We start from the raw sequence: 24084 nt of genomic DNA, 5'->3' as shown, positions 1-24084 counted from the left end.
CATGCTAAATTGTGCTTCCTGTTTTTTATAAAATGACTTAATCAAATCTGACTCTGATTGCATCAGAGAAGGCCAGGTACCCTACACTATAAGAGGTGGTTTGAAATTTTGACTTGTCTACTTAAAGATCAGCAAAATTTGATCACAAGGTCAATTACGTCCCAGGGTGGTATTGAACCACCAGCCTTTCGGTTAACAGCCGAATGCGCTAATCGATTGCACCACAGAGACAACTTGCAAAAGCATGTACTAACAAAGGCTAAAAAGCATTCATCTAGAAAGTTTCCTAGAAAAAGGTTAAAAAGGCAATAATCTGGAGAGTTTTGCAAGATTTTTCTTCCATTGACCAACGAAGAAACACATTGGTACTTTCACATGATGAGTGAGTACTTCAGGATCTCTGACACTTACATGAGCAGCAGAGTGGCGCAGCGGAAGCGTGCTGGGCCCATAACCCAGAGGTCGGTGGATCGAAACCATCCTCTGCTATGTGCACTTATTTTTTGGTTAATTAAATTCTTCCAAAACTGGAATTGATATTTTGACTCTTTTATTTTTACTTAAAGTACAATAACTTTTAACATTTTAATTTGTTTTAATAGTATATTGACAGCATTGTTTTCTTTCAGAAATCCACTTAATTTTCTTTACCCTATTACTGAAATGGTAATTGACAAAAACAAGCTACATTGTCACCAGAAGAGCAATGCAAAATGTACAATTGATATTTCAAAATCATCTTTCCAGCTTGAATTTCAATGATGCATTGGGGCAACGATTTTGTGAGAAACATCTTCACCCTTAAAGAAAGATTTTCTTAACTTCTTACCTGTGTGCTGATTAGATATCACCTGGTTTTCACATTAAACAGATTCCCACTTGAGAAAGCAGCAAGGATGCAGTGAGGTTTATGTTTCCTGGTGTCAACCTGTATTATTTCAGTGGACATTGTAATGAGGATGCATCTTGCTGCCTTTCCAATGAAGCAAGTTTTAATCAGTAATAGGTGAAAAAACATTCCAACAAAGGTGTTAATCAGAGACTTGGCTTTGTGGACACTTTTCAGAGAGCAAATGTGTTAGCATAAAAATAAAGCCATAAAATGGAGAGCTGATTAATCACTCAATTGGATTTCTCTGCCTGCAAATTTTTTTTTTCTCTGCAACCCCATGCTAAATTGTGCTTCCTGTTTTTTATAAAATGACTTAATCAAATCTGACTCTGATTGCATCAGAGAAGGCCAGGTACCCTACACTATAAGAGGTGGTTTGAAATTTTGACTTGTCTACTTAAAGATCAGCAAAATTTGATCACAAGGTCAATTACGTCCCTGGGTGGTATTGAAACACCAGCCTTTCGGTTAACAGCCGAATGCGCTAATCGATTGCACCACAGAGACATCTTGCAAAAGCATGTACTAACAAAGGCTAAAAAGCATTCATCTAGAAAGTTTCCTAGAAAAAGGTTAAAAAGGCAATAATCTGGAGAGTTTTGCAAGATTTTTCTTCCATTGACCAACGAAGAAACACATTGGTACTTTCACATGATGAGTGAGTACTTCAGGATCTCTGACACTTACATGAGCAGCAGAGTGGCGCAGCGGAAGCGTGCTGGGCCCATAACCCAGAGGTCGGTGGATCGAAACCATCCTCTGCTATGTGCACTTATTTTTTGGTTAATTAAATTCTTCCAAAACTGGAATTGATATTTTGACTCTTTTATTTTTACTTAAAGTACAATAACTTTTAACATTTTAATTTGTTTTAATAGTATATTGACAGCATTGTTTTCTTTCAGAAATCCACTTAATTTTCTTTACCCTATTACTGAAATGGTAATTGACAAAAACAAGCTACATTGTCACCAGAAGAGCAATGCAAAATGTACAATTGATATTTCAAAATCATCTTTCCAGCTTGAATTTCAATGATGCATTGGGGCAACGATTTTGTGAGAAACATCTTCACCCTTAAAGAAAGATTTTCTTAACTTCTTACCTGTGTGCTGATTAGATATCACCTGGTTTTCACATTAAACAGATTCCCACTTGAGAAAGCAGCAAGGATGCAGTGAGGTTTATGTTTCCTTGTGTCAACCTGTATTATTTCAGTGGACATTGTAATGAGGATGCATCTTGCTGCCTTTCCAATGAAGCAAGTTTTAATCAGTAATAGGTGAAAAACCATTCCTACAAAGGTGTTAATCAGAGACTTGGCTTTGTGGACACTTTTCAGAGAGCAAATGTGTTAGCATAAAAATAAAGCCATAAAATGGAGAGCTGATTAATCACTCAATTGGATTTCTCTGCCTGCATAATTTTTTTTCTCTGCAACCCCAATGCTAAATTGTGCTTCCTGTTTTTTTATAAAATGACTTAATCAAATATGACTCTGATTGCATCAGAGAAGGCCAGGTACCCTACACCATAAAAGGTGGTTTGAAATTTTGACTTGTCTACTTAAAGATCAGCAAAATTTGATCACAAGGTCAATTACGTCCCTGGGTGGTATTGAACCACCAGCCTTTCGGTTAACAGCCGAATGCGCTAATCGATTGCACCACAGAGACATCTTGCAAAAGCATGTACTAACAAAGGCTAAAAAGCATTCATCTAGAAAGTTTCCTAGAAAAAGGTTAAAAAGGCAATAATCTGGAGAGTTTTGCAAGATTTTTCTTCCATTGACCAACGAAGAAACACATTGGTACTTTCACATGATGAGTGAGTACTTCAGGATCTCTGACACTTACATGAGCAGCAGAGTGGCGCAGCGGAAGCGTGCTGGGCCCATAACCCAGAGGTCGGTGGATCGAAACCATCCTCTGCTATGTGCACTTATTTTTTGGTTAATTAAATTCTTCCAAAACTGGAATTGATATTTTGACTCTTTTATTTTTACTTAAAGTACAATAACTTTTAACATTTTAATTTGTTTTAATAGTATATTGACAGCATTGTTTTCTTTCAGAAATCCACTTAATTTTCTTTACCCTATTACTGAAATGGTAATTGACAAAAACAAGCTACATTGTCACCAGAAGAGCAATGCAAAATGTACAATTGATATTTCAAAATCATCTTTCCAGCTTGAATTTCAATGATGCATTGGGGCAACGATTTTGTGAGAAACATCTTCACCCTTAAAGAAAGATTTTATTAACTTCTTACCTGTGTGCTGATTAGATATCACCTGGTTTTCACATTAAACAGATTCCCACTTGAGAAAGCAGCAAGGATGCAGTGAGGTTTATGTTTCCTGGTGTCAACCTGTATTATTTCAGTGGACATTGTAATGAGGATGCATCTTGCTGCCTTTCCAATGAAGCAAGTTTTAATCAGTAATAGGTGAAAAACCATTCCTACAAAGGTGTTAATCAGAGACTTGGCTTTGTGGACACTTTTCAGAGAGCAAATGTGTTAGCATAAAAATAAAGCCATAAAATGGAGAGCTGATTAATCACTCAATTGGATTTCTCTGCATGCATAATTTTTTTTCTCTGCAACCCCAATGCTAAATTGTGCTTCCTGTTTTTTATAAAATGACTTAATCAAATCTGACTCTGATTGCATCAGAGAAGGCCAGGTACCCTACACTATAAGAGGTGGTTTGAAATTTTGACTTGTCTACTTAAAGATCAGCAAAATTTGATCACAAGGTCAATTACGTCCCTGGGTGGTATTGAACCACCAGCCTTTCGGTTAACAGCCGAATGCGCTAATCGATTGCACCACAGAGACAACTTGCAAAAGCATGTACTAACAAAGGCTAAAAAGCATTCATCTAGAAAGTTTCCTAGAAAAAGGTTAAAAAGGCAATAATCTGGAGAGTTTTGCAAGATTTTTCTTCCATTGACCAACGAAGAAACACATTGGTACTTTCACATGATGAGTGAGTATTTCAGGATCTCTGACACTTACATGAGCAGCAGAGTGGCGCAGCGGAAGCGTGCTGGGCCCATAACCCAGAGGTCGGTGGATCGAAACCATCCTCTGCTATGTGCACTTATTTTTTGGTTAATTAAATTCTTCCAAAACTGGAATTGATATTTTGACTCTTTTATTTTTACTTAAAGTACAATAACTTTTAACATTTTAATTTGTTTTAATAGTATATTGACAGCATTGTTTTCTTTCAGAAATCCACTTAATTTTCTTTACCCTATTACTGAAATGGTAATTGACAAAAACAAGCTACATTGTCACCAGAAGAGCAATGCAAAATGTACAATTGATATTTCAAAATCATCTTTCCAGCTTGAATTTCAATGATGCATTGGGGCAACGATTTTGTGAGAAACATCTTCACCCTTAAAGAAAGATTTTCTTAACTTCTTACCTGTGTGCTGATTAGATATCACCTGGTTTTCACATTAAACAGATTCCCACTTGAGAAAGCAGCAAGGATGCAGTGAGGTTTATGTTTCCTGGTGTCAACCTGTATTATTTCAGTGGACATTGTAATGAGGATGCATCTTGCTGCCTTTCCAATGAAGCAAGTTTTAATCAGTAATAGGTGAAAAACCATTCCTACAAAGGTGTTAATCAGAGACTTGGCTTTGTGGACACTTTTCAGAGAGCAAATGTGTTAGCATAAAAATAAAGCCATAAAATGGAGAGCTGATTAATCACTCAATTGGATTTCTCTGCCTGCATAATATTTTTTCTCTGCAACCCCAATGCTAAATTGTGCTTCCTGTTTTTTATAAAATGACTTAATCAAATATGACTCTGATTGCATCAGAGAAGGCCAGGTACCCTACACCATAAAAGGTGGTTTGAAATTTTGACTTGTCTACTTAAAGATCACCAAAATTTGATCACAAGGTCAATTACGTCCCTGGGTGGGATTGAACCACCAACCTTTCGGTTAACAGCCGAATGCGCTAACCGATTGCACCACAGAGACAGCTTGCAAAAGCATCTACAGACAAAGGCTAAAAAGCATTCATCTAGAAAGTTTCCTAGAAAAAGGTTAAAAAGGCAATAATCTGGAGAGTTTTGCAAGATTTTTCTTCCATTGACCAACGAAGAAACACATTGGTACTTTCACATGATGAGTGAGTACTTCAGGATCTCTGACACTTATGTGAGCAGCAGAGTGGCGCAGCGGAAGCGTGCTGGGCCCATAACCCAGAGGTCGGTGGATCGAAACCATCCTCTGCTATGTGCACTTATTTTTTGGTTAATTAAATTCTTCCAAAACTGGAATTGATATTTTGACTCTTTTATTTTTACTTAAAGTACAATAACTTTTAACATTTTAATTTGTTTTAATAGTATATTGACAGCATTGTTTTCTTTCAGAAATCTACTTAATTTTCTTTACCCTATTACTGAAATGGTAATTGACAAAAACAAGCTACATTGTCACCAGAAGAGCAATGCAAAATGTACAATTGATATTTCAAAATCATCTTTCCAGCTTGAATTTCAATGATGCATTGGGGCAACGATTTTGTGAGAAACATCTTCACCCTTAAAGAAAGATTTTATTAACTTCTTACCTGTGTGCTGATTAGATATCACCTGGTTTTCACATTAAACAGATTCCCACTTGAGAAAGCAGCAAGGATGCAGTGAGGTTTATGTTTCCTGGTGTCAACCTGTATTATTTCAGTGGACATTGTAATGAGGATGCATCTTGCTGCCTTTCCAATGAAGCAAGTTTTAATCAGTAATAGGTGAAAAAACATTCCAACAAAGGTGTTAATCAGAGACTTGGCTTTGTGGACACTTTTCAGAGAGCAAATGTGTTAGCATAAAAATAAAGCCATAAAATGGAGAGCTGATTAATCACTCAATTGGATTTCTCTGCCTGCATATTTTTTTTTTCTCTGCAACCCCATGCTAAATTGTGCTTCCTGTTTTTTATAAAATGACTTAATCAAATCTGACTCTGATTGCATCAGAGAAGGCCAGATACCCTACACTATAAGAGGTGGTTTGAAATGTTGAATTGTCTACTTAAAGATCACCAAAATTTGATCACAAGGTCAATTACGTCCCTGGGTGTGATTGAACCACCAACCTTTCGGTTAACAGCCGAATGCGCTAACCGATTGCGCCACAGAGACAGCTTGCAAAAGCATGTGCTGACAAAGGCTAAAAAGCATTCATCTAGAAAGTTTCCTAGAAAAAGGTTAAAAAGGCAATAATCTGGAGAGTTTTGCAAGATTTTTCTTCCATTGACCAACGAAGAAACACATTGGTACTTTCACATGATGAGTGAGTACTTCAGGATCTCTGACACTTACATGAGCAGCAGAGTGGCGCAGCGGAAGCGTGCTGGGCCCATAACCCAGAGGTCGGTGGATCGAAACCATCCTCTGCTATGTGCACTTATTTTTTTGTTAATTAAATTCTTCCAAAACTGGAATTGATATTTTGACTCTTTTATTTTTACTTAAAGTACAATAACTTTTAACATTTTAATTTGTTTTAATAGTATATTGACAGCATTGTTTTCTTTCAGAAATCCACTTAATTTTCTTTACCCTATTACTGAAATGGTAATTGACAAAAACAAGCTACATTGTCACCAGAAGAGCAATGCAAAATGTACAATTGATATTTCAAAATCATCTTTCCAGCTTGAATTTCAATGATGCATTGGGGCAACGATTTTGTGAGAAACATCTTCACCCTTAAAGAAAGATTTTCTTAACTTCTTACCTGTGTGCTGATTAGATATCACCTGGTTTTCACATTAAACAGATTCCCACTTGAGAAAGCAGCAAGGATGCAGTGAGGTTTATGTTTCCTGGTGTCAACCTGTATTATTTCAGTGGACATTGTAATGAGGATGCATCTAGCTGCCTTTCCAATGAAGCAAGTTTTAATCAGTAATAGGTGAAAAACCATTCCTACAAAGGTGTTAATCAGAGACTTGGCTTTGTGGACACTTTTCAGAGAGCAAATGTGTTAGCATAAAAATAAAGCCATAAAATGGAGAGCTGATTAATCACTCAATTGGATTTCTCTGCCTGCATAATTTTTTTTCTCTGCAACCCCAATGCTAAATTGTGCTTCCTGTTTTTTATAAAATGACAATCAAATATGACTCTGATTGCATCAGAGAAGGCCAGGTACCCTACACCATAAAAGGTGGTTTGAAATTTTGACTTGTCTACTTAAAGATCAGCAAAATTTGATCACAAGGTCAATTACGTCCCTGGGTGGGATTGAACCACCAACCTTTCGGTTAACAGCCGAATGCGCTAACCGATTGCACCACAGAGACAGCTTGCAAAAACATCTACTGACAAAGGCTAAAAAGCATTCATCTAGAAAGTTTCCTAGAAAAAGGTTAAAAAGGCAATAATCTGGAGAGTTTTGCAAGATTTTTCTTCCATTGACCAACGAAGAAACAGATTGGTACTTTCACATGATGAGTGAGTACTTCAGGATCTCTGACACTTACATGAGCAGCAGAGTGGCGCAGCGGAAGCTTGCTGGGCCCATAACCCAGAGGTCGGTGGATCGAAACCATCCTCTGCTATGTGCACTTATTTTTTTGTTAATTAAATTCTTCCAAAACTGGAATTGATATTTTGACTCTTTTATTTTTACTTAAAGTACAATAACTTTTAACATTTTAATTTGTTTTAATAGTATATTGACAGCATTGTTTTCTTTCAGAAATCCACTTAATTTTCTTTACCCTATTACTGAAATGGTAATTTACAAAAACAAGCTACATTGTCACCAGAAGAGCAATGCAAAATGTACAATTGATATTTCAAAATCATCTTTCCATCTTGAATTTCAATGATGCATTGGGGCAACGATTTTGTGAGAAACATCTTCACCCTTAAAGAAAGATTTTATTAACTTCTTACCTGTGTGCTGATTAGATATCACCTGGTTTTCACATTAAACAGATTCCCACTTGAGAAAGCAGCAAGGATGCAGTGAGGTTTATGTTTCCTGGTGTCAACCTGTATTATTTCAGTGGACATTGTAATGAGGATGCATCTTGCTGCCTTTCCAATGAAGCTAGTTTTAATCAGTAATAGGTGAAAAACCATTCCAACAAAGGTGTTAATCAGAGACTTGGCTTTGTGGACACTTTTCAGAGAGCAAATGTGTTAGCATAAAAATAAAGCCATAAAATGGAGAGCTGATTAATCACTCAATTGGATTTCTCTGCCTGCATATTTTTTTTTCTCTGCAACCCCATGCTAAATTGTGCTTCCTGTTTTTTATAAAATGACTTAATCAAATCTGACTCTGATTGCATCAGAGAAGGCCAGGTACCCTACACTATAAGAGGTGGTTTGAAATTTTTACTTGTCTACTTAAAGATCAGCAAAATTTGATCACAAGGTCAATTACGTCCCTGGGTGGTATTGAACCACCAGCCTTTCGGTTAACAGCCGAATGCGCTAATCGATTGCACCACAGAGACAACTTGCAAAAGCATGTACTAACAAAGGCTAAAAAGCATTCATCTAGAAAGTTTCCTAGAAAAAGGTTAAAAAGGCAATAATCTGGAGAATTTTGCAAGATTTTTCTTCCATTGACCAACGAAGAAACACATTGGTACTTTCACATGATGAGTGAGTACTTCAGGATCTCTGACACTTACATGAGCAGCAGAGTGGCGCAGCGGAAGCGTGCTGGGCCCATAACCCAGAGGTCAGTGGATCGAAACCATCCTCTGCTATGTGCACTTATTTTTTTGTTAATTAAATTCTTCCAAAACTGGAATTGATATTTTGACTATTTTATTTTTACTTAAAGTACAATAACTTTTAACATTTTAATTTGTTTTAATAGTATATTGACAGCATTGTTTTCTTTCAGAAATCCACTTAATTTTCTTTACCCTATTACTGAAATGGTAATTGACAAAAACAAGCTACATTGTCACCAGAAGAGAAATGCAAAATGTACAATTGATATTTCAAAATCATCTTTCCATCTTGAATTTCAATGATGCATTGGGGCAACGATTTTGTGAGAAACATCTTTACCCTTAAAGAAAGATTTTCTTAACTTCTTACCTGTGTGCTGATTAGATATCACCTGGTTTTCACATTAAACAGATTCACACTTGAGAAAGCAGCAAGGATGCAGTGAGGTTTATGTTTCCTGGTGTCAAACTGTATTATTTCAGTGGACATTGTAATGAGGATGCATCTTGCTGCCTTTCCAATGAAGCAAGTTTTAATCAGTAATAGGTGAAAAACCATTCCTACAAAGGTGTTAATCAGAGACTTGCCTTTGTGGACACTTTTCAGAGAGCAAATGTGTTAGCATAAAAATAAAGCCATAAAATGGAGAGCTGATTAATCACTCAATTGGATTTCTCTGCCTGCATAATTTTTTTTCTCTGCAACCCCAATGCTAAATTGTGCTTCCTGTTTTTTATAAAATGACTTAATCAAATATGACTCTGATTGCATCAGAGAAGGCCAGGTACCCTACACCATAAAAGGTGGTTTGAAATTTTGACTTGTCTACTTAAAGATCACCAAAATTTGATCACAAGGTCAATTACGTCCCTGGGTGGGATTGAACCACCAACCTTTCGGTTAACAGCCGAATGCGCTAACCGATTGCACCACAGAGACAGCTTGCAAAAGCATCTACTGACAAAGGCTAAAAAGCATTCATCTAGAAAGTTTCCTAGAAAAAGGTTAAAAAGGCAATAATCTGGAGAGTTTTGCAAGATTTTTCTTCCATTGACCAACGAAGAAACACATTGGTACTTTCACATGATGAGTGAGTACTTCAGGATCTCTGACACTTATGTGAGCAGCAGAGTGGCGCAGCGGAAGCGTGCTGGGCCCATAACCCAGAGGTCGGTGTATCGAAACCATCCTTTGATATGTGCACTTATTTTTTTGTTAATTAAATTCTTCCAAAACTGGAATTGATATTTTGACTCTTTTATTTTTACTTAAAGTACAATAACTTTTAACATTTTAATTTGTTTTAATAGTATATTGACAGCATTGTTTTCTTTCAGAAATCCACTTAATTTTCTTTACCCTATTACTGAAATGGTAATTGACAAAAACAAGCTACATTGTCACCAGAAGAGCAATGCAAAATGTACAATTGATATTTCAAAATCATCTTTCCAGCTTGAATTTCAATGATGCATTGGGGCAACGATTTTGTGAGAAACATCTTCACCCTTAAAGAAAGATGTTATTAACTTCTTACCTGTGTGCTGATTAGATATCACCTGGTTTTCACATTAAACAGATTCCCACTTGAGAAAGCAGCAAGGATGCAGTGAGGTTTATGTTTCCTGGTGTCAACCTGTATTATTTCAGTGGACATTGTAATGAGGATGCATCTTGCTGCCTTTCCAATGAAGCAAGTTTTAATCAGTAATAGGTGAAAAAACATTCCAACAAAGGTGTTAATCAGAGACTTGGCTTTGTGGACACTTTTCAGAGAGCAAATGTGTTAGCATAAAAATAAAGCCATAAAATGGAGAGCTGATTAATCACTCAATTGGATTTCTCTGCCTGCATATTTTTTTTTCTCTGCAACCCCATGCTAAATTGTGCTTCCTGTTTTTTATAAAATGACTTAATCAAATCTGACTCTGATTGCATCAGAGAAGGCCAGGTACCCTACACTATAAGAGGTGGTTTGAAATTTTGACTTGTCTACTTAAAGATCAGCAAAATTTGATCACAAGGTCAATTACGTCTCTGGGTTGTATTGAACCACCAACCTTTCGGTTAACAGCCGAATGCGCTAACCGATTGCGCCACAGAGACAGCTTGCGAAAGCATGTGCTGACAAAGGCTAAAAAGCATTCATCTAGAAAGTTTCCTAGAAAAAGGTTAAAAAGGCAATAATCTGGAGAGTTTTGCAAGATTTTTCTTCCATTGACCAACGAAGAAACACATTGGTACTTTCACATGATGAGTGAGTACTTCAGGATCTCTGGCACTTACATGAGCAGCAGAGTGGCGCAGCGGAAGCGTGCTGGGCCCATAACCCAGAGGTCGGTGGATCGAAACCATCCTCTGCTATGTGCACTTATTTTTTTGTTAATTAAATTCTTCCAAAACTGGAATTGATATTTTGACTCTTTTATTTTTACTTAAAGTACAATAACTTTTAACATTTTAATTTGTTTTAATAGTATATTGACAGCATTGTTTTCTTTCAGAAATCCACTTAATTTTCTTTACCCTATTACTGAAATGGTAATTGACAAAAACAAGCTACATTGTCACCAGAAGAGCAATGCAAAATGTACAATTGATATTTCAAAATCATCTTTCCAGCTTGAATTTCAATGATGCATTGGGGCAACGATTTTGTGAGAAATATCTTCACCCTTAAAGAAAGATTTTCTTAACTTCTTACCTGTGTGCTGATTAGATATCACCTGGTTTTCACATTAAACAGATTCCCACTTGAGAAAGCAGCAAGGATGCAGTGAGGTTTATGTTTCCTGGTGTCAACCTGTATTATTTCAGTGGACATTGTAATGAGGATGCATCTTGCTGCCTTTCCAATGAAGCAAGTTTTAATCAGTAATAGGTGAAAAACCATTCCTACAAAGGTGTTAATCAGAGACTTGGCTTTGTGGACACTTTTCAGAGAGCAAATGTGTTAGCATAAAAATAAAGCCATAAAATGGAGAGCTGATTAATCACTCAATTGGATTTCTCTGCCTGCATAATTTTTTTTCTCTGCAACCCCAATGCTAAATTGTGCTTCCTGTTTTTTATAAAATTACTTAATCAAATATGACTCTGATTGCATCAGAGAAGGCCAGGTACCCTACACCATAAAAGGTGGTATGAAATTTTGACTTGTCTACTTAAAGATCAGCAAAATTTGATCACAAGGTCAATTACGTCCCTGGGTGGGATTGAACCACCAACCTTTCGGTTAACAGCCGAATGCGCTATTCGATTGCACCACAGAGACAGCTTGCAAAAGCATCTACTGACAAAGGCTAAAAAGCATTCATCTAGAAAGTTTCCTAGAAAAAGGTTAAAAAGGCAATAATCTGGAGAGTTTTTCAAGATTTTTCTTCCATTGACCAACGAAGAAACACATTGGTACTTTCACATGATGAGTGAGTACTTCAGGATCTCTGACACTTACATGAGCAGCAGAGTGGCGCAGCGGAAGCGTGCTGGGCCCATAACCCAGAGGTCGGTGGATTGAAACCCTCCTCTGCTATGTGCACTTATTTTTTTGTTAATTAAATTCTTCCAAAACTGGAATTGATATTTTGACTCTTTTATTTTTACTTAAAGTACAATAACTTTTAACATTTTAATTTGTTTTAATAGTATATTGACAGCATTGTTTTCTTTCAGAAATCCACTTAATTTTCTTTACCCTATTACTGAAATGGTAATTGACAAAAACAAGCTACATTGTCACCAGAAGAGCAATGCAAAATGTACAATTGATATTTCAAAATCATCTTTCCATCTTGAATTTCAATGATGCATTGGGGCAACGATTTTGTGAGAAACATCTTCACCCTTAAAGAAAGATTTTATTAACTTCTTACCTGTGTGCTGATTAGATATCACCTGGTTTTCACATTAAACAGATTCCCACTTGAGAAAGCAGCAAGGATGCAGTGAGGTTTATGTTTCCTGGTGTCAACCTGTATTATTTCAGTGGACATTGTAATGAGGATGCATCTTGCTGCCTTTCCAATGAAGCAAGTTTTAATCAGTAATAGGTGAAAAACCATTCCAACAAAGGTGTTAATCAGAGACTTGGCTTTGTGGACACTTTTCAGAGAGCAAATGTGTTAGCATAAAAATAAAGCCATAAAATGGAGAGCTGATTAATCACTCAATTGGATTTCTCTGCCTGCATATTTTTTTTTCTCTGCAACCCCATGCTAAATTGTGCTTCCTGTTTTTTATAAAATGACTTCATCAAATCTGACTCTGATTGCATCAGAGAAGGCCAGGTACCCTACACTATAAGAGGTGGTCTGAAATTTTGACTTGTCTACTTAAAGATCAGCAAAATTTGATCACAAGGTCAATTACGTCCCTGGGTGGTATTGAACCACCAGCCTTTCGGTTAACAGCCGAATGCGCTAATCGATTGCACCACAGAGACAACTTGCAAAAGCATGTACTAACAAAGGCTAAAAAGCATTCATCTAGAAAGTTTCCTAGAAAAAGGTTAAAAAGGCAATAATCTGGAGAGTTTTGCAAGATTTTTCTTCCATTGACCAACGAAGAAACACATTGGTACTTTCACATGATGAGTGAGTACTTCAGGATCTCTGACACTTACATGAGCAGCAGAGTGGCGCAGCGGAAGCGTGCTGGGCCCATAACCCATAGGTCGGTGGATCGAAACCATCCTCTGCTATGTGCACTTATTTTTTGGTTAATTAAATTCTTCCAAAACTGGAATTGATATTTTGACTCTTTTATTTTTACTTAAAGTACAATAACTTTTAACATTTTAATTTGTTTTAATAGTATATTGACAGCATTGTTTTCTTTCAGAAATCCACTTAATTTTCTTTACCCTATTACTGAAATGGTAATTGACAAAAACAAGCAACATTGTCACCAGAAGAGCAATGCAAAATGTACAATTGATATTTCAAAATCATCTTTCCAGCTTGAATTTCAATGATGCATTGGGGCAACGATTTTGTGAGAAACATCTTCACCCTTAAAGAAAGATTTTCGTAACTTCTTACCTGTGTGCTGATTAGATATCACCTGGTTTTCACATTAAACAGATTCCCACTTGAGAAAGCAGCAAGGATGCAGTGAGGTTTATGTTTCCTGGTGTCAACCTGTATTATTTCAGTGGACATTGTAATGAGGATGCATCTTGCTGCCTTTCCAATGAAGCAAGTTTTAATCAGTAATAGGTGAAAAACCATTCCTACAAAGGTGTTAATCAGAGACTTGGCTTTGTATACACTTTTCAGAGAGCAAATGTGTTAGCATAAAAATAAAGCCATAAAATGGAGAGCTGATTAATCACTCAATTGGATTTCTCTGCCTGCATAATTTTTTCTCTGCAACCCCAATGCTAAATTGTGCTTCCTGTTTTTTATAAAATGACTTAATCAAATATGACTCTGATTGCATCAGAGAAGGCCAGGTACCCTACACCATAAAAGGTGGTTTGAAATTTTGACTTGTCTACTTAAAGATCAGCAAAATTTGATCACAAGGTCAATTACGTCCCTGGGTGGTATTGAACCACCAGCCTTTCGGTTAACAGCCGAATGCGCTAATCGATTGCACCACAGAGACAACTTGCAAAAGCATGTACTAACAAAGGCTAAAAAGCATTCATCTAGAAAGTTTCCTAGAAAAAGGTTAAAAAGGCAATAATCTGGAGAGTTTTGCAAGATTTTTCTTCCATTGACCAACGAAGAAACACATTGGTACTTTCACATGATGAGTGAGTACTTCAGGATCTCTGACACTTACATGAGCAGCAGAGTGGCGCAGCGGAAGCGTGCTGGGCCCATAACCCATAGGTCGGTGGATCGAAACCATCCTCTGCTATGTGCACTTATTTTTTGGTTAATTAAATTCTTCCAAAACTGGAATTGATATTTTGACTCTTTTATTTTTACTTAAAGTACAATAACTTTTAACATTTTAATTTGTTTTAATAGTATATTGACAGCATTGTTTTCTTTCAGAAATCCACTTAATTTTCTTTACCCTATTACTGAAATGGTAATTGACAAAAACAAGCAACATTGTCACCAGAAGAGCAATGCAAAATGTACAATTGATATTTCAAAATCATCTTTCCAGCTTGAATTTCAATGATGCATTGGGGCAACGATTTTGTGAGAAACATCTTCACCCTTAAAGAAAGATTTTCTTAACTTCTTACCTGTGTGCTGATTAGATATCACCTGGTTTTCACATTAAACAGATTCCCACTTGAGAAAGCAGCAAGGATGCAGTGAGGTTTATGTTTCCTGGTGTCAACCTGTATTATTTCAGTGGACATTGTAATGAGGATGCATCTTGCTGCCTTTCCAATGAAGCAAGTTTTAATCAGTAATAGGTGAAAAACCATTCCTACAAAGGTGTTAATCAGAGACTTGGCTTTGTATACACTTTTCAGAGAGCAAATGTGTTAGCATAAAAATAAAGCCATAAAATGGAGAGCTGATTAATCACTCAATTGGATTTCTCTGCCTGCATAATTTTTTTCTCTGCAACCCCAATGCTAAATTGTGCTTCCTGTTTTTTATAAAATGACTTAATCAAATATGACTCTGATTGCATCAGAGAAGGCCAGGTACCCTACACCATAAAAGGTGGTTTGAAATTTTGACTTGTCTACTTAAAGATCAGCAAAATTTGATCACAAGGTCAATTACGTCCCTTGGTGGGATTGAACCACCAACCTTTCGGTTAACAGCCGAATGCGCTATTCGATTGCACCACAGAGACAGCTTGCAAAAGCATCTACTGACAAAGGCTAAAAAGCATTCATCTAGAAAGTTTCCTAGAAAAAGGTTAAAAAGGCAATAATCTGGAGAGTTTTGCAAGATTTTTCTTCCATTGACCAACGAAGAAACACATTGGTACTTTCACATGATGAGTGAGTACTTCAGGATCTCTGACACTTACATGAGCAGCAGAGTGGCGCAGTGGAAGCTTGCTGGGCCCATAACCCAGAGGTCGGTGGATCGAAACCATCCTCTGCTATGTGCACTTATTTTTTTGTTAATTAAATTCTTCCAAAACTGGAATTGATATTTTGACTCTTTTATTTTTACTTAAAGTACAATAACTTTTAACATTTTAATTTGTTTTAATAGTATATTGACAGCATTGTTTTCTTTCAGAAATCCACTTAATTTTCTTTACCCTATTACTGAAATGGTAATTGACAAAAACAAGCTACATTGTCACCAGAAGAGCAATGCAAAATGTACAATTGATATTTCAAAATCATCTTTCCATCTTGAATTTCAATGATGCATTGGGGCAACGATTTTGTGAGAAACATCTTCACCCTTAAAGAAAGATTTTATTAACTTCTTACCTGTGTGCTGATTAGATATCACCTGGTTTTCACATTAAACAGATTCCCACTTGAGAAAGCAGCAAGGATGCAGTGAGGTTTATGTTTCCTGGTGTCAACCTGTATTATTTCAGTGGACATTGTAATGAGGATGCATCTTGCTGCCTTTCCAATGAAGCAAGTTTTAATCAGTAATAGGTGAAAAACCATTCCAACAAAGGTGTTAATCAGAGACTTGGCTTTGTGGACACTTTTCAGAGAGCAAATGTGTTAGCATAAAAATAAAGCCATAAAATGGAGAGCTGATTAATCACTCAATTGGATTTCTCTGCCTGCATATTTTTTTTTCTCTGCAACCCCATGCTAAATTGTGCTTCCTGTTTTTTATAAAATGACTTCATCAAATCTGACTCTGATTGCATCAGAGAAGGCCAGGTACCCTACACTATAAGAGGTGGTTTGAAATTTTGACTTGTCTACTTAAAGATCAGCAAAATTTGATCACAAGGTCAATTACGTCCCTGGGTGGTATTGAACCACCAGCCTTTCGGTTAACAGCCGAATGCGCTAATCGATTGCACCACAGAGACAACTTGCAAAAGCATGTACTAACAAAGGCTAAAAAGCATTCATCTAGAAAGTTTCCTAGAAAAAGGTTAAAAAGGCAATAATCTGGAGAGTTTTGCAAGATTTTTCTTCCATTGACCAACGAAGAAACACATTGGTACTTTCACATGATGAGTGAGTACTTCAGGATCTCTGACACTTACATGAGCAGCAGAGTGGCGCAGCGGAAGCGTGCTGGGCCCATAACCCATAGGTCGGTGGATCGAAACCATCCTCTGCTATGTGCACTTATTTTTTGGTTAATTAAATTCTTCCAAAACTGGAATTGATATTTTGACTCTTTTATTTTTACTTAAAGTACAATAACTTTTAACATTTTAATTTGTTTTAATAGTATATTGACAGCATTGTTTTCTTTCAGAAATCCACTTAATTTTCTTTACCCTATTACTGAAATGGTAATTGACAAAAACAAGCAACATTGTCACCAGAAGAGCAATGCAAAATGTACAATTGATATTTCAAAATCATCTTTCCAGCTTGAATTTCAATGATGCATTGGGGCAACGATTTTGTGAGAAACATCTTCACCCTTAAAGAAAGATTTTCTTAACTTCTTACCTGTGTGCTGATTAGATATCACCTGGTTTTCACATTAAACAGATTCCCACTTGAGAAAGCAGCAAGGATGCAGTGAGGTTTATGTTTCCTGGTGTCAACCTGTATTATTTCAGTGGACATTGTAATGAGGATGCATCTTGCTGCCTTTCCAATGAAGCAAGTTTTAATCAGTAATAGGTGAAAAACCATTCCTACAAAGGTGTTAATCAGAGACTTGGCTTTGTATACACTTTTCAGAGAGCAAATGTGTTAGCATAAAAATAAAGCCATAAAATGGAGAGCTGATTAATCACTCAATTGGATTTCTCTGCCTGCATAATTTTTTTCTCTGCAACCCCAATGCTAAATTGTGCTTCCTGTTTTTTATAAAATGACTTAATCAAATATGACTCTGATTGCATCAGAGAAGGCCAGGTACCCTACACCATAAAAGGTGGTTTGAAATTTTGACTTGTCTACTTAAAGATCAGCAAAATTTGATCACAAGGTCAATTACGTCCCTTGGTGGGATTGAACCACCAACCTTTCGGTTAACAGCCGAATGCGCTATTCGATTGCACCACAGAGACAGCTTGCAAAAGCATCTACTGACAAAGGCTAAAAAGCATTCATCTAGAAAGTTTCCTAGAAAAAGGTTAAAAAGGCAATAATCTGGAGAGTTTTGCAAGATTTTTCTTCCATTGACCAACGAAGAAACACATTGGTACTTTCACATGATGAGTGAGTACTTCAGGATCTCTGACACTTACATGAGCAGCAGAGTGGCGCAGTGGAAGCTTGCTGGGCCCATAACCCAGAGGTCGGTGGATCGAAACCATCCTCTGCTATGTGCACTTATTTTTTTGTTAATTAAATTCTTCCAAAACTGGAATTGATATTTTGACTCTTTTATTTTTACTTAAAGTACAATAACTTTTAACATTTTAATTTGTTTTAATAGTATATTGACAGCATTGTTTTCTTTCAGAAATCCACTTAATTTTCTTTACCCTATTACTGAAATGGTAATTGACAAAAACAAGCTACATTGTCACCAGAAGAGCAATGCAAAATGTACAATTGATATTTCAAAATCATCTTTCCATCTTGAATTTCAATGATGCATTGGGGCAACGATTTTGTGAGAAACATCTTCACCCTTAAAGAAAGATTTTCTTAACTTCTTACCTGTGTGCTGATTAGATATCACCTGGTTTTCACATTAAACAGATTCACACTTGAGAAAGCAGCAAGGATGCAGTGAGGTTTATGTTTCCTGGTGTCAACCTGTATTATTTCAGTGGACATTGTAATGAGGATGCATCTTGCTGCCTTTCCAATGCAGCAAGTTTTAATCAGTAATAGGTGAAAAACCATTCCAACAAAGGTGTTAATCAGAGACTTGGCTTTGTGGACACTTTTCAGAGAGCAAATGTGTTAGCATAAAAATAAAGCCATAAAATGGAGAGCTGATTAATCACTCAATTGGATTTCTCTGCCTGCATATTTTTTTTTCTCTGCAACCCCATGCTAAATTGTGCTTCCTGTTTTTTATAAAATGACTTAATCAAATCTGACTCTGATTGCATCAGAGAAGGCCAGGTACCCTACACTATAAGAGGTGGTTTGAAATTTTGACTTGTCTACTTAAAGATCAGCAAAATTTGATCACAAGGTCAATTACGTCCCTGGGTGGTATTGAACCACCAGCCTTTCGGTTAACAGCCGAATGCGCTAATCGATTGCACAACAGAGACAACTTGCAAAAGCATGTACTAACAAAGGCTAAAAAGCATTCATCTAGAAAGTTTCCTAGAAAAAGGTTAAAAAGGCAATAATCTGGAGAGTTTTGCAAGATTTTTCTTCCATTGACCAACGAAGAAACACATTGGTACTTTCACATGATGAGTGAGTACTTCAGGATCTCTGACACTTACATGAGCAGCAGAGTGGCGCAGCGGAAGCGTGCTGGGCCCATAACCCATAGGTCGGTGGATTGAAACCATCCTCTGCTATGTGCACTTATTTTTTGGTTAATTAAATTCTTCCAAAACTGGAATTGATATTTTGACTCTTTTATTTTTACTTAAAGTACAATAACTTTTAACATTTTAATTTGTTTTAATAGTATATTGACAGCATTGTTTTCTTTCAGAAATCCACTTAATTTTCTTTACCCTATTACTGAAATGGTAATTGACAAAAACAAGCTACATTGTCACCAGAAGAGCAATGCAAAATGTACAATTGATATTTCAAAATCATCTTTCCAGCTTGAATTTCAATGATGCATTGGGGCAACGATTTTGTGAGAAACATCTTCACCCTTAAAGAAAGATTTTCTTAACTTCTTACCTGTGTGCTGATTAGATATCACCTGGTTTTCACATTAAACAGATTCCCACTTGAGAAAGCAGCAAGGATGCAGTGAGGTTTATGTTTCCTGGTGTCAACCTGTATTATTTCAGTGGACATTGTAATGAGGATGCATCTTGCTGCCTTTCCAATGAAGCAAGTTTTAATCAGTAATAGGTGAAAAACCATTCCTACAAAGGTGTTAATCAGAGACTTGGCTTTGTGGACACTTTTCAGAGAGCAAATGTGTTAGCATAAAAATAAAGCCATAAAATGGAGAGCTGATTAATCACTCAATTGGATTTCTCTGCCTGCATAATTTTTTTTCTCTGCTACCCCAATGCTAAATTGTGCTTCCTGTTTTTTATAAAATGACTTAATCAAATATGACTCTGATTGCATCAGAGAAGGCCAGGTACCCTACACCATAAAAGGTGGTTTGAAATTTTGACTTGTCTACTTAAAGATCAGCAAAATTTGATCACAAGGTCAATTACGTCCCTGGGTGGGATTGAACCACCAACCTTTCGGTTAACAGAAGAATGCGCTATTCGATTGCACCACAGAGACAGCTTGCAAAAGCATGTACTGACAAAGGCTAAAAAGCATTCATCTAGAAAGTTTCCTAGAAAAAGGTTAAAAAGGCAATAATCTGGAGAGTTTTGCAAGATTTTTCTTCCATTGACCAACGAAGAAACACATTGGTACTTTCACATGATGAGTGAGTACTTCAGGATCTCTGACACTTACATGAGCAGCAGAGTGGCGCAGCGGAAGCGTGCTGGGCCCATAACCCAGAGGTCGGTGGATCGAAACCATCCTCTGCTATGTGCACTTATTTTTTTGTTAATTAAATTCTTCCAAAACTGGAATTGATATTTTGACTCTTTTATTTTTACTTAAAGTACAATAACTTTTAACATTTTAATTTGTTTTAATAGTATATTGACAGCATTGTTTTCTTTCAGAAATCCACTTAATTTTCTTTACCCTATTACTGAAATGGTAATTGACAAAAACAAGCTACATTGTCACCAGAAGAGCAATGCAAAATGTACAATTGATATTTCAAAATCATCTTTCCATCTTGAATTTCAATGATGCATTGGGGCAACGATTTTGTGAGAAACATCTTCACCCTTAAAGAAAGATTTTATTAACTTCTTACCTGTGTGCTGATTAGATATCACCTGGTTTTCACATTAAACAGATTCCCACTTGAGAAAGCAGCAAGGATGCAGTGAGGTTTATGTTTCCTGGTGTCAACCTGTATTATTTCAGTGGACATTGTAATGAGGATGCATCTTGCTGCCTTTCCAATGAAGCAAGTTTTAATCAGTAATAGGTGAAAAACCATTCCAACAAAGGTGTTAATCAGAGACTTGGCTTTGTGGACACTTTTCAGAGAGCAAATGTGTTAGCATAAAAATAAAGCCATAAAATGGAGAGCTGATTAATCACTCAATTGGATTTCTCTGCCTGCATATTTTTTTTTCTCTGCAACCCCATGCTAAATTGTGCTTCCTGTTTTTTTATAAAATGACTTAATCAAATCTGACTCTGATTGCATCAGAGAAGGCCAGGTACCCTACACTATAAGAGGTGGTTTGAAATTTTGACTTGTCTACTTAAAGATCAGCAAAATTTGATCACAAGGTCAATTACGTCCCTGGGTGGTATTGAACCACCAGCCTTTCGGTTAACAGCCGAATGCGCTAATCGATTGCACCACAGAGACAACTTGCAAAAGCATGTACTAACAAAGGCTAAAAAGCATTCATCTAGAAAGTTTCCTAGAAAAAGGTTAAAAAGGCAATAATCTGGAGAGTTTTGCAAGATTTTTCTTCCATTGACCAACGAAGAAACACATTGGTACTTTCACATGATGAGTGAGTACTTCAGGATCTCTGACACTTACATGAGCAGCAGAGTGGCGCAGCGGAAGCGTGCTGGGCCCATAACCCATAGGTCGGTGGATCGAAACCATCCTCTGCTATGTGCACTTATTTTTTGGTTAATTAAATTCTTCCAAAACTGGAATTGATATTTTGACTCTTTTATTTTTACTTAAAGTACAATAACTTTTAACATTTTAATTTGTTTTAATAGTATATTGACAGCATTGTTTTCTTTCAGAAATCCACTTAATTTTCTTTACCCTATTACTGAAATGGTAATTGACAAAAACAAGCTACATTGTCACCAGAAGAGCAATGCAAAATGTACAATTAATATTTCAAAATCATCTTTCCAGCTTGAATTTCAATGATGCATTGGGGCAACGATTTTGTGAGAAACATCTTCACCCTTAAAGAAAGATTTTCTTAACTTCATACCTGTGTGCTGATTAGATATCACCTGGTTTTCACATTAAACAGATTCCCACTTGAGAAAGCAGCAAGGATGCAGTGAGGTTTATGTTTCCTGGTGTCAACCTGTATTATTTCAGTGGACATTGTAATGAGGATGCATCTTGCTGCCTTTCCAATGAAGCAAGTTTTAATCAGTAATAGGTGAAAAACCATTCCTACAAAGGTGTTAATCAGAGACTTGGCTTTGTGGACACTTTTCAGAGAGCAAATGTGTTAGCATAAAAATAAAGCCATAAAATGGAGAGCTGATTAATCACTCAATTGGATTTCTCTGCCTGCATAATTTTTTTTCTCTGCAACCCCAATGCAAAATTGTGCTTCCTGTATTTTATAAAATGACTTAATCAAATATGACTCTGATTGCATCAGAGAAGGCCAGGTACCCTACACCATAAAAGGTGGTTTGAAATTTTGACTTGTCTACTTAAAGATCACCAAAATTTGATCACAAGGTCAATTACGTCCCTGGGTGGGATTGAACCACCAACCTTTCGGTTAACAGCCGAATGCGCTAACCGATTGCACCACAGAGACAGCTTGCAAAAGCATCTACTGACAAAGGCTAAAAAGCATTCATCTAGAAAGTTTCCTAGAAAAAGGTTAAAAAGGCAATAATCTGGAGAGTTTTGCAAGATTTTTCTTCCATTGACCAACGAAGAAACACATTGGTACTTTCACATGATGAGTGAGTACTTCAGGATCTCTGACACTTATGTGAGCAGCAGAGTGGCGCAGCGGAAGCGTGCTGGGCCCATAACCCAGAGGTCGGTGTATCGAAACCATCCTTTGCTATGTGCACTTATTTTTTTGTTAATTAAATTCTTCCAAAACTGGAATTGATATTTTGACTCTTTTATTTTTACTTAAAGTACAATAACTTTTAACATTTTAATTTTTTTTAATAGTATATTGACAGTATTGTTTTCTTTCAGAAATCCACTTAATTTTCTTTACCCTATTACTGAAATGGTAATTGACAAAAACAAGCTACATTGTCATCAGAAGAGCAATGCAAAATGTACAATTGATATTTCAAAATCATCTTTCCAGCTTGAATTTCAATGATGCATTGGGGCAACGATTTTGTGAGAAACATCTTCACCCTTAAAGAAAGATTTTCTTAACTTCTTACCTGTGTGCTGATTAGATATCACCTGGTTTTCACATTAAACAGATTCACACTTGAGAAAGCAGCAAGGATGCAGTGAGGTTTATGTTTCCTGGTGTCAAACTGTATTATTTCAGTGGACATTGTAATGAGGATGCATCTTGCTGCCTTTCCAATGAAGCAAGTTTTAATCAGTAATAGGTGAAAAACCATTCCTACAAAGGTGTTAATCAGAGACTTGCCTTTGTGGACACTTTTCAGAGAGCAAATGTGTTAGCATAAAAATAAAGCCATAAAATGGAGAGCTGATTAATCACTCAATTGGATTTCTCTGCCTGCATATTTTTTTTTCTCTGCAACCCCATGCTAAATTGTGCTTCCTGTTTTTATAAAATGACTTAATCAAATCTGACTCTGATTGCATCAGAGAAGGCCAGGTACCCTACACTATAAGAGGTGGTTTGAAATTTTGACTTGTCTACTTAAAGATCAGCAAAATTTGATCACAAGGTCAATTACGTCCCTGGGTGGTATTGAAACACCAGCCTTTCGGTTAACAGCCGAATGCGCTAACCGATTGCACCACAGAGACAACTTGCAAAAGCATGTACTAACAAAGGCTAAAAAGCATTCATCTAGAAAGTTTCCTAGAAAAAGGTTAAAAAGGCAATAATCTGGAGAGTTTTGCAAGATTTTTCGTCCATTGACCAACGAAGAAACACATTGGTACTTTCACATGATGAGTGAGTACTTCAGGATGTCTGAAACTTACGTGGGCAGCAGAGTGGCGCAGCGGAAGCGTGCTGGGCACATAAGCCAGAGGTCGGTGGATCGAAACCATCCTCTGCTATGTGCACTTATTTTTTTGTTAATTAAATTCTTCCAAAACTGGAATTGATATTTTGACTCTTTTATTTTTACTTAAAGTACAATAACTTTTAACATTTTAATTTGTTTTAATAGTATATTGACAGCATTGTTTCTTTCAGAAATCCACTTAATTTTCTTTACCCTATTACTGAAATGGTAATTGACAAAAACAAGCTACATTGTCACCAGAAGAGCAATGCAAAATGTACAATTGATATTTCAAAATC

General features: G+C 36.5%; 12 non-coding genes across 12 annotated transcripts; 8 read left to right on the top strand and 4 right to left on the bottom strand.

Annotated features, from left to right (window-relative positions):
• The first annotated feature begins 417 nt into the window (after positions 1-417).
• TRNAM-CAU (transfer RNA methionine (anticodon CAU)) lies at positions 418-489 on the top strand. Its single transcript has one exon. It is a non-coding gene; the product is annotated as a tRNA-Met (tRNA).
• A 1096-nt stretch (positions 490-1585) lies between these two features.
• Positions 1586-1657, top strand: TRNAM-CAU (transfer RNA methionine (anticodon CAU)). Its single transcript has one exon. It is a non-coding gene; the product is annotated as a tRNA-Met (tRNA).
• A 1097-nt stretch (positions 1658-2754) lies between these two features.
• Positions 2755-2826, top strand: TRNAM-CAU (transfer RNA methionine (anticodon CAU)). The gene has a single exon. It is a non-coding gene; the product is annotated as a tRNA-Met (tRNA).
• A 1096-nt stretch (positions 2827-3922) lies between these two features.
• TRNAM-CAU (transfer RNA methionine (anticodon CAU)) lies at positions 3923-3994 on the top strand. The gene has a single exon. It is a non-coding gene; the product is annotated as a tRNA-Met (tRNA).
• An 836-nt stretch (positions 3995-4830) lies between these two features.
• TRNAN-GUU (transfer RNA asparagine (anticodon GUU)) lies at positions 4831-4904 on the bottom strand. The gene has a single exon. It is a non-coding gene; the product is annotated as a tRNA-Asn (tRNA).
• Positions 4905-5090: 186 nt separating this feature from the next.
• TRNAM-CAU (transfer RNA methionine (anticodon CAU)) lies at positions 5091-5162 on the top strand. Its single transcript has one exon. It is a non-coding gene; the product is annotated as a tRNA-Met (tRNA).
• Positions 5163-6258: 1096 nt separating this feature from the next.
• TRNAM-CAU (transfer RNA methionine (anticodon CAU)) lies at positions 6259-6330 on the top strand. The gene has a single exon. It is a non-coding gene; the product is annotated as a tRNA-Met (tRNA).
• An 834-nt stretch (positions 6331-7164) lies between these two features.
• On the bottom strand, positions 7165-7238 carry TRNAN-GUU (transfer RNA asparagine (anticodon GUU)). Its single transcript has one exon. It is a non-coding gene; the product is annotated as a tRNA-Asn (tRNA).
• Positions 7239-9499: 2261 nt separating this feature from the next.
• TRNAN-GUU (transfer RNA asparagine (anticodon GUU)) lies at positions 9500-9573 on the bottom strand. The gene has a single exon. It is a non-coding gene; the product is annotated as a tRNA-Asn (tRNA).
• A 1353-nt stretch (positions 9574-10926) lies between these two features.
• Positions 10927-10998, top strand: TRNAM-CAU (transfer RNA methionine (anticodon CAU)). Its single transcript has one exon. It is a non-coding gene; the product is annotated as a tRNA-Met (tRNA).
• Positions 10999-20263: 9265 nt separating this feature from the next.
• On the top strand, positions 20264-20335 carry TRNAM-CAU (transfer RNA methionine (anticodon CAU)). The gene has a single exon. It is a non-coding gene; the product is annotated as a tRNA-Met (tRNA).
• Positions 20336-22339: 2004 nt separating this feature from the next.
• Positions 22340-22413, bottom strand: TRNAN-GUU (transfer RNA asparagine (anticodon GUU)). Its single transcript has one exon. It is a non-coding gene; the product is annotated as a tRNA-Asn (tRNA).
• Between the last annotated feature and the right edge of the window lie 1671 nt (positions 22414-24084).

Source organism: Pseudophryne corroboree, chromosome 4 (genome assembly GCF_028390025.1).
Source record: "Pseudophryne corroboree isolate aPseCor3 chromosome 4, aPseCor3.hap2, whole genome shotgun sequence".
Lineage (NCBI taxonomy): Eukaryota > Metazoa > Chordata > Amphibia > Anura > Myobatrachidae > Pseudophryne > Pseudophryne corroboree.
The sequence above is the reverse complement of the archived record's forward strand: the minus strand, read 5'-3'. Positions and strand labels throughout refer to the sequence as shown.